Raw genomic sequence first — 9,830 nt, 5'->3', positions numbered from 1 at the left:
GTTCAAGAGTAAAGTTCAGTCTTGAGAAAGAAGTCTGGAAGTTTCTTTGATTCCAAAGATATTCTGGTCTATGAAATCTCTCATACCTCCCATTGTTTTTTTTTTTTTTAACAATTTTTTTAAATGTGTATTCATTTTGGAGCAGGGGAGAGGCAGAGAGAGAGGGAGACACAGAATCAGAAGCAGGCTCCAGGCTCTGAGCCGTCAGCACAGAGCCCGACATGGAGCTCGAACCCACGAACCGTGAGATCATGACCCGAGCCGAAGTCAGACACTTAACCGACTAAACCACCCAGGGGCCCCATTTGTTGTTGTTGTTGTTTTTTAAGGTTATTTATTTATTTTGAGAGAGAAAGCGGGGCGCCTGGGTGGCTCAGTCGGTTAAGCGGCCGACTTCAGCTCAGGTCACGATCTCACGGTCCGTGAGTTCAAGCCCCGAGTCGGGCTCTGTGCTGACGGCTCAGAGCCTGGAGCCTATTTCAGATTCTGTGTCTCCCTCTCTCTGACCCTCCCCCCATTCATGCTCTGTCTCTCTCTGTCTCAAAAATAAATAAACGTTAAAAAAAATATAAAAAATAAAAAAAAAAAACAAGAGAGAGAAAGCACGCGAAGGAGGGGCAGAGAAGGAGAGTGAATCCCAAGCAGGCTCTGTACCAGCAGCTTGGTGCTCGATGTGGGGCTCAAACTCACTTACTGTGAGATCATGACCTGAGCTGAAATCAAGAATCAGATGCTTAACCAACTGAACCACTCAGGTGCCCCCCTCTTTTTTTTTTTTTTTTACCACAGTTTATTTTTTTTTAATTTTTTTTTTTAACATTTATTTTTGAGACAGAGAGAGACAGAGCATGAACGGGGGAGGGGCAGAGAGAGAGGGAGACACAGAATCGGAAGCAGGCTCCAGGCTCTGAGCCATCAGCCCAGAGCCCGATGCGGGGCTCGAACTCACGGACCGCGAGATAGTGACCTGAGCTGAAGTCGGACGCTTAACCGACTGAGCCACCCAGGCGCCCCACCACAGTTTCTTTAAATGTATCTCTCTCCCTCTCCTTCCTGAAGCAAAAATCTTCTATTTTGTTTAATTCATGATTGCCTGTATCTTTCTGAAATTCCCAATGCACAATACACAGAAAACAGCATATTTTCATATCATATGAGAGAAAGTTTTTCTCAATCCTAGTAGTTATTTTAAAGCTTAAAAATGGGGCTCAGTCAGACAAGCATCCGACTCCTGATTTCGGCTCAGGTCATGATCTCACAATTAGTGAGATTGAATCCCAAGTTGGGCTCTGTGCTGGCAGCCTGAAGCCTACTTGGGATTCTCTCTCCTCCACCCCCCTCTTAAAAATAAATAAACGTTAAAAAAAAAGTTTTAAAATGGAACTCCCACAAGTTGTGGCAAACCCATAAGTTTGTAGTCAATTTCCTCCCAAACCAACGAAACAGAAACCTCAGTCAGGTGTGTGGGGAACTTACTGTTTGGAGAATTATCTTGAGCCATGTTGGTGGAGTCCTGAGGTCTTAGGGTTAGATCGGGAGACCGTCCGCCTCAAGGACGGTTTTATATCATCAGCCTGGATGGCCCCACCTGTTTGTTTAATCTTTCGTGATTCTGAAGTTTTATCTTTACCAATTACATCACTTCTTACAAACAGACCCTCTTAATCTAGGAAGGGCTAGATAAACCGCCCATTCTTCCATTGATAGATTTAATAATTTCTACTAATCTCTACCGCAAAACCATCACAAGAGCACTTCTGAGTGCTACTGTATTCACACATCTTCTTGTTTTCAGTGTTTATTCTATACCTATGTATTTTTTTAACACATAATTTTTTTATGCTTTTTTTTAGTGCTCTACACGTAATCTTTTGAAGTGGTGACCTTTACTTATATATAGGGTTCTTGGGAAGCACCTGGCTGGCTCAGTCGGTAGAGCGTGAGACTCTTCGGTGTTGTGAGTTCAAGCCCCATGTTGGGCGTAGAGCTTACTTTAAACAACAAACAAACAAAACCAAACAAAAATCAAAAGAGTTTTTTTTAATTAGTTCCAGGATTAGGGTGAGGAAGATGTAGCTCTCACCACGGGAGCTATTTAAGAGGGTGCAAAAACTGCGGTGATCAAAATAAATAATATTTGAATGCAATGTTTAAACAAATAAAAATTAACTGCAAAAAGTCCACATTTATAAGATACAAAAATGTAACTAAAAACAAGATCCTGCCCCACACTGGCAGGAGCAGTTTCAGGTGACGTTCCACGTGCAGTGACTCTCGGGGTCTCTCCCTGGCAATTTCCTCCCGGGTCATTAATCAGCCTTGATGGAAGTCGACAGATTCTTTCAATTGTTCACAGCTGTAATCCACAGTACTACAGGATAAAAGTGAAAGTTTTGCTGCTTTTTTAAAGTTTTTTTTTAATCTTTATTTTTGACAGAGAGAGAAGAGAAAGAGAGAGAGAGAGGAAGCGGGGGAGGAACAGAGAGAGAGGGAGACACAGAATCCGAAGCAGGCTCCACACTCCGAGCTGTCAGCACAGAGGCCTACGTGGGGCTCAAACCTACGAACCGTGAGATCATGACCTGAGCCGAAGTCGGACGCTTAACCAACTGAGCCACTCAGGCGCCCCTAGGAAAGTTTTGTTTTGTTACCCATATATGTTTGTGTGATCTGAAAAGATTTTTAAGGAGGGGGGGTACCTGGGTATGATTAGATTTAAATTCACTGAGGACTGTATTTCCAGTAGTAAAGGGAGCAGAGAGTCTATGGGGTGAATGGTTTAGTAGATATGCAAAACATTGGTTGCTGGTACTCAATCACCTAGAGGAAGCAAGGAGCTAAGTGATCCTGCCTATGATACTTCCAAACATTTTTGGAAAATTAAGGACCATGGTGATGTTGGTTGGTTGTTCCTAATGTTGCTTGACAAAGTGGTGAGAGAAAAGGGGGAGCTCAGGAATTTGATTTCCCAGCTCACACATCACATAAATGACCCAAGACTTCCATGTGCGCCCTGTGGGAGACCCTTATCTCCTGTAGATACAGGGCTAAAGTTGCCAAAAAATACAAAACCTCATCCTGTGATTGGCTGAGTTACAACACAAATCGAACTCCCAGCCTCACAGGGCGTCTTCTGTCAAACTGAGGGCACTGAGAGGGAAAGAATGGGATCCTGTAAGTTGGGATGGGATGTGTGGGAAGACCTTGATGAAAATGCTATCACTGGGATCCTAAATTCGGATGAGTCTTCTTTGCCAGTGGTAGAGGTCTTTTCTCCTCTAGAGGAAGTGGCAGGGGCAGTGGCATCCCCACCCCCAGTGGTATCCACCTCTGAGGGAATTAACAGCATTGCCTAAGGAAATGGTGATGGCCTTCCCTGAGGCCGTTGCCATCCAAGACAACGCTGACTCTCCTCAGGACCCACCTCTCTGCTTTTAGACTCATAATTAGACTCAAATGTCAGCAGGCTCCTAAAGGTAAGATGACAAAATGTCACCCAAGAGGAGGTGTACTACATTCCAAGAGAACCGCTTGAGTTTTCTAAATTACACAAGCGGAAATCAAGGGAACGTGTGTGGGAATGGAAACTAAGGGTGTGGATTAACGGTGGAGGGATCATAAATTTGTGTCAGGTAGAATTTTTAGATATGGGCCCATAAAACAGAGATTCTACATCTAATTGCTTCTGAGTTGCATCTGTAACTCAAGGAGTTAGCCCTCTAACAATTTGGTTGGTTGGTTGGTTGGTTGGTGGCTGAACCATGGACCAAAAGGTGGCCTACCGGGAAAGAACTGGGAAAGCCCAACTTCCCATGGTTTACTGTAGAGCAAGGGATTCAAAGGCTTAGGGAGATTTGGATGTTAGAGAGTGTTTGTCATTTAAGATCTATTTACCCACACTAGGCAGAGGGGCCGTAAGATAACCTTTCACCAATACTTTGGGAAATACAGTTGTAAGAGAGGCCCCAGTATCCTTGAAGGGCTCCATGATCGTTCTTCTCTGTCGGCCACACCTTACAGGGGGAACTGTAGCCACTCAATTGGAAAACTTAAATGCAAGGAGAGTAATTGGATCTTGGGGTGGCAGGGGCCAAGCCGAGCCGGGAGGAGCAGGAAGGGCTCAAGTAGAGCAGGGAAGTGAAAAATTACAACACTTTGTCAGGCCAGCTGTGTCTGATAGCTGGCAGTTATCAAAGTTAGAATTCTGTCCTTCCACAGAGACTGGAAGACAGAGGCCCTAAGCTTCCTGAAGATGACATTTCAAAGAAATGGCTTTTATTTTATTTCTTTTGATATGTCAATATCATTACTTTTTTCTTTTTTTTTTAATGTTTAGTAATTTATTTTTGATAGAGAGAGAGAGCGAGCACAAGCAGGGGAGGGGCAGAGAAAGAGGGAGACACAGAATCCAAAGCAGACTCCAGGCTCTGAGCTGTCAGCACAGGGTCCAAAGAGGGGCTCGAACCCACAAACTGTGAGATCATGACCTGAGCTGAAGTCAGACAATTAACCAACTGAGCCACCCAGGTGCCCCAAGAAATGGCTTTTAGATCCTTAAGAAAGACACCCCATGGGCGCCTGGGTGGCTCAGTCGGTTAAGCAGCCGACTTCAGTTCAGGTCATGATCTCACGGTTCGTGGGTTCGAGCCCCACATCAGGCTCTGTGCTGACCAGCTTGGAGCCTGGAGCTGCTTCAGATTCTGTGTCTCCTTCTCTCTCTGCCCCTCCCCCACTTGTGCTCTGTCTCTCTCTGTCTCTCAAAAAATAAATAAATGTTAAAAAAATTAAAAAAAAAAAAAGAAAGACACCCCAGAATTGTAGGAGATACATACACATCTCAAAGGGACAGAGGAAGAATTCAAAATTATAAGCCCTTTTTAGTAAATACTCAAAGAAAGGGAGGTTAGGGACCTGTCTCAGGTATTGGCTAGTAAGTTCTAGGAGTGTTGACCTTTGCCAGGCAGGCATTTTAAGGGGGGAACTGGGATCATGCTGAGGACACAGGTCTTATCTACCAGAAGCTATGCTAAGAGTTTGGTCAAGTCTCTTGGTGCAGGGGTTTGTTTGCTGGGAATTCTGTAGTTCTCACTAGATAGGTATATAGTTTGCTAAGCTATTTTTCATATATCAATATATTGAACACTCTTATTATCAATAAATATATGTACAATATTAATAGCTTTCTTACAATAATATATATGTATTTCTACAATATTAATAGCTTTCTCATAAAACTAGCTCACAATATATCACATAAAAACAGATCCCATCCATATCAGTAATAAAGTTTTTTAAATCCTTGGAATTTAAAGATAAAAATAAAATATTTTATAATTATGGGAAAATATTTGTAACGCTAGGGAGACAATATAGTAAAGTGGTTATGAATATGGATCCTGGAGCCAGACACATGGTTCTGAATATTAGCTTTACTACTTAAGTTCTGTATGACTTTGGAAAAATTACTGAACTTTTCTGATAGCCTTCTGAAAAGCATCACTGATTGAATGGTCAATTTGAATGCATTTAAAAATTTTTTAATGTTTATTTATTATTTTGAGAGGGAGAGAAAGAGGTAGAGAGAGGGAGACAGAGAATCTGAAACAGGCTCCAGGCCCTGAGCCGTCGGCACAGAGCCCGAAGCGGGGCTCGAACTCACAAACCTTGAGATCATGACTGAGCCGAAGTCGGACGCTTAATGCATTGAGCCACCCAGGTGCTCAGTATATTTTTAAAAAACACTTATTTTATTTTTTTTATTTTAAAAACATGTTGATTTATTTTGAGAGAGAGAGAGAGAGCAGGCAAGGGTCAGAGAGAGAGAATCCCAGGCAGGCTCTGTACTCAGTGTATCATGTATCAATCAGATACATAATCAATGATTATGATTAATCAAATTCTATGTCCCTGTGGCTATATTAAAAGCATAATATTATTACCGCTTAGAAGGATTTCTTTCTTGCATTCTCATAGAATGCCTCTTTGCCAGTATTTTAACTTTTTATTGAAGTATAATGTAAATGTTGAAAAGTACACATAGTGTGAGTACAAAGCTTGATAAATTTTTACAAACTGAACCACCCTATCACCTGGCCCCAGATCAGTATATTTTTCTTTCAACAAATTGTCATATTCATTGTTTTTAGATTTTAATTTAAAATTTTCCCATTTAATTTCAGGAAAAATGTAATATGCAACTTCCATTTTGTTCATATTTTCTCTTTTTCTCATACCTGCTCACACACTACGTTATCAGTCTTTCAATCACTGTAAATCTTAGAGTTGGAAACAATAGTATCTCGTTGCTTTATTTGTAACTTGTTTGAGAACTAGTGTGTTTGAACACTTTTAACTAAATGTTTTGGCTCTATTTTTAATAAATTTTTATAAATTGGCCATATTTTTCTTTTTTTTCCTTGATGATCTTTTCAGATTCTTGGTTTATGCAGAAGAGGCAAAATTTTACCTTTACCCTCTTAGGAGCTCTGGCTGGGCTTGAGAATTAAATTGATATAAAACAGATTACCAGGATAGAAGTTTATAAATTTATTTAATGTAAGTTTTACCTGATATACGAAGCTTCATAAGGAAATGAAGACCCAAAAAAGTAGCAAAACCTAAGTGCTTATATGTTAGATTGAACGAAGAGAGGTGATTTTAGAAAAGTAACTAAAATACATGTGGAAACTAAAGGAAGATAAAAGTTATCTTAACAAGGTTTGCTTGCACAGAATTTTTTCTTAGTTTTGGCTCCTCATCTCCGGTGATAAGAATGTTTCTTTCCTCCTAGTGTAGAAAGGGCATCTTTGATATGGGAGGTTTTTTTTTTTTTTTAAGTTTATTATTTTCAGAGAGAGACAGAGTGTGAGTGGGGGAGAGGCAGAGAGAGAGAGAGGGAGACACAGAATCCAAAGCAGGCTCCAGGCTCTGAGCTGTCAGCACAGAGCCCCACATGGGGCTCGAACCCACGAACTGTGAGATCATGACCTGAGCTGAAGTTGGTTGGTTAACTGACTGAGCCCCCCAGGCGCCCTTTTCATATGGGAGTTTTACCTTCTATTTTCTGGGAGTAAAAGGGGACGTCAGTGGGCCTTTCTTATCCCTTTATCTCAAAACAATCCTTATGCCAAAGTGGCATATGGTGGGGGGGGGGGGCGGGGGGGGGCTGTTCTGAGCTCCTTTGCGTCTTAGGTACAACATTTTTTCTTAATAACTTGTACATTAAGCTACATTTGTCCTTTGTCTTGCAAGTACATTTTCTGAATTCATTACTTTAAACTAATCCTTTTGTTTTATATCTATATACTGTTCTCAATTGGTTCTTTTTCCAATTTAATTTTCTAACTGGTCAAGGTACTGGTCATGGTCAAGGTATTGATGCTGGTTAATGACAAGGAAGAAGTATAATTTTTGAAAATGGAGAAGAAGATGCAATGAGTTTTGTTTTATTTATTTATAAGATGCAATGAGTTTTAATCAAGAAACACCGTTATGATCCCACTTTCCACTATATATTGGGAATTCTTAATACTTATACCTAAAAATGTGGATTCGGTCGTGGGGCGCCTGGGTGGCGCAGTCAGTTGAGCGTCCGACTTCTGCTCAGGTCTTGATCTCATGTTTCATGGATTCAGGCCCCATGTCGGGCACTGTGCTGACAGCTCAGAGCCTGGATCCTGTTTGGATTCTGTGTCTCCCTCTCTCTCTCTGCCCTTCTGTCCCCTCGTGCTCTGTCTCTCTCTCTCTTTCTCAAAAATAAAAAAATAAGCATTAAAAAAAATGTGGATTAAGCCGTGAGGAACGGCGTAGCACGTGAAAAGTGGTCACCTCCAGAGGCAGCAATCAGAAGTAATACATTTTTAAACTCCTGCTATCCATTTTCTGACATTTGTACAATTCATGAATATACCTGTGTTGGACAAGGCAAGGATACAAACTCTGCCGGTGTTCCCCGCCCCGGGATTTATTTATTTATTTATTTATTTATGCTTCCTCTTAATGACTAGCGGGATTCCGTTTTCTCGCTTTCAACTTTTCAGCACAGACGGTTTCCCGCGGTCTTTGCCCTCTTTCCCGCCTCTTCTCCAGGCCCCTCGGGGGCCCCCGCGCGGCCGTCTCCAGACACTCAGAGCGCAGCCTCCTCTGCGCACGCGTTCTGCGCCGCCGTAGCCCCCGTTTTGCAAACTTCAGCGCTCGCCGGGGCGGATTCGGCCTTGGAGCGGGCGCGGCGGCGCGTGCTCAGTAGGGTGCACGAGGCAGACTCCTGGGCAGGGCCTTTCCGAAGGCCCGCGTTCCCCGTGGGCGTCCTGGGCGGGAGGGAACGCGTCCGAGATGCTTAAGAGGCAAGCTGGTGCTCGGGTTGGGGGGCCACGGACGTCGGGGACCTCCTCCCGTGGCTGTGACCCGTTTGTGCGGCATGGCCTGAAACTGGCCGGCAGGGTGGGCGTAGGCGGGTCCCAGGTGGCCCCGGGCCGCGTAGTCGTCTCCTGGTGGTCTCCCGATGTTGATGCGGAGGAGGGCGCCGGCCTCCTGGGTCTGGTTCCGTGCCTTTCTCACGCCTTCACTTTTTCTCCGCGTCTCTTCCCAATGAATCACAGAGCTCCAATCTTAGGCCCCTCAGTGGGTCATCTGGGTGGAGCCTGGTGCCCCGGGAAGGATCGCAGGGTAATTCTCTGGGCCAGAATCTGTCCATGACCCTGGTGCCCAAACACAGGAAGACTTCAGTGATGTCTCCACCTCCTGAGAGTATGAGCGACTGTGTAAGGATAGGGGGGTTTGACCCAAATGTTGGTTGGGCCGAGTAAGGATAACGCAGGACTGGAGTAGGTAATGAGCACTGGTCCTTCCAGGAGAAAGAAGAGGCAACAGCCACAGCTAAGAAAATTATCTGAACCCCCTCCATCACTGCGCCAGCTTTCCCCTTTACACATTCACCCTCCCATGTCTAATTCCTCCTTGTCCCCCTCCCTCTGTCAATGTGGCCAGGATAACAATGAAATACACATCCAGACTCTTATCCAAAACCGTGGCATGAAAAATATCCTGTGATCAAACATGTTAGTGTTTTCCTCAGGCCTTTGTAGCTTCATGCTAGCCAGGTGAGGAGAGACCTTATGTAGCTTCTGGTTAGTTCATTCTACCAAAACCCTTTATTCCAATTTTATGAGGAAACTTTCAGCTCTCGCACCATTCTTCCTTTGGAATTGCAGGTAAATTGTCGTGGGTTTGTAATAGCTAACATTTATTGAGCCCTGATTATACCTTCGGAACTGAACTAAGTTATTAACTGTATATTCTCATTTTGTATTTGTTACAACTGAGTAGGGCAGGTACTGGTATTATTCCCAGATTTTTAACGTTTTAGGAAACAGACCCAGAAAGATAGGTAATTTGCACAAGGTCAGACAGTCAATAAATTGGAGTTTGGGGGGCCATGTTTTGAATTTAACAAACTTTATACCTATTCCAGAGTTTCAACAACAGCTCAGGGAACACACATTAATTTTCCCCCAGAATCATTATTATTTGGATTATTATTATTTAGATTTATTATTTAGATTTTGCCACATTTAATTTTTAATCTCTTATCTGTGTGTGTTTGTATGTCTCTCAATTTTGGATTGTCTGAGGTTTCCTCATTTGATTTTGGTTACACAGTTTGGCAGAAGCCCCATAGCAGTGATGTGGTGTCTTCCTATCAGGAGGCACCTGAATATCAGTTCTTCACATTGGGAGACTCTGAACTTTGCTGGGTTGAAGAGGTACCTGCCGGATCTCTCCACCTTTTCCTCGCTGCAATTAATGTGGAGCCATTCTTTGAGATAGCTCAA

Source organism: Panthera leo, chromosome E2, assembly GCF_018350215.1.
Source record: "Panthera leo isolate Ple1 chromosome E2, P.leo_Ple1_pat1.1, whole genome shotgun sequence".
Lineage (NCBI taxonomy): Eukaryota > Metazoa > Chordata > Mammalia > Carnivora > Felidae > Panthera > Panthera leo.
The sequence above is the reverse complement of the archived record's forward strand: the minus strand, read 5'-3'. Positions refer to the sequence as shown.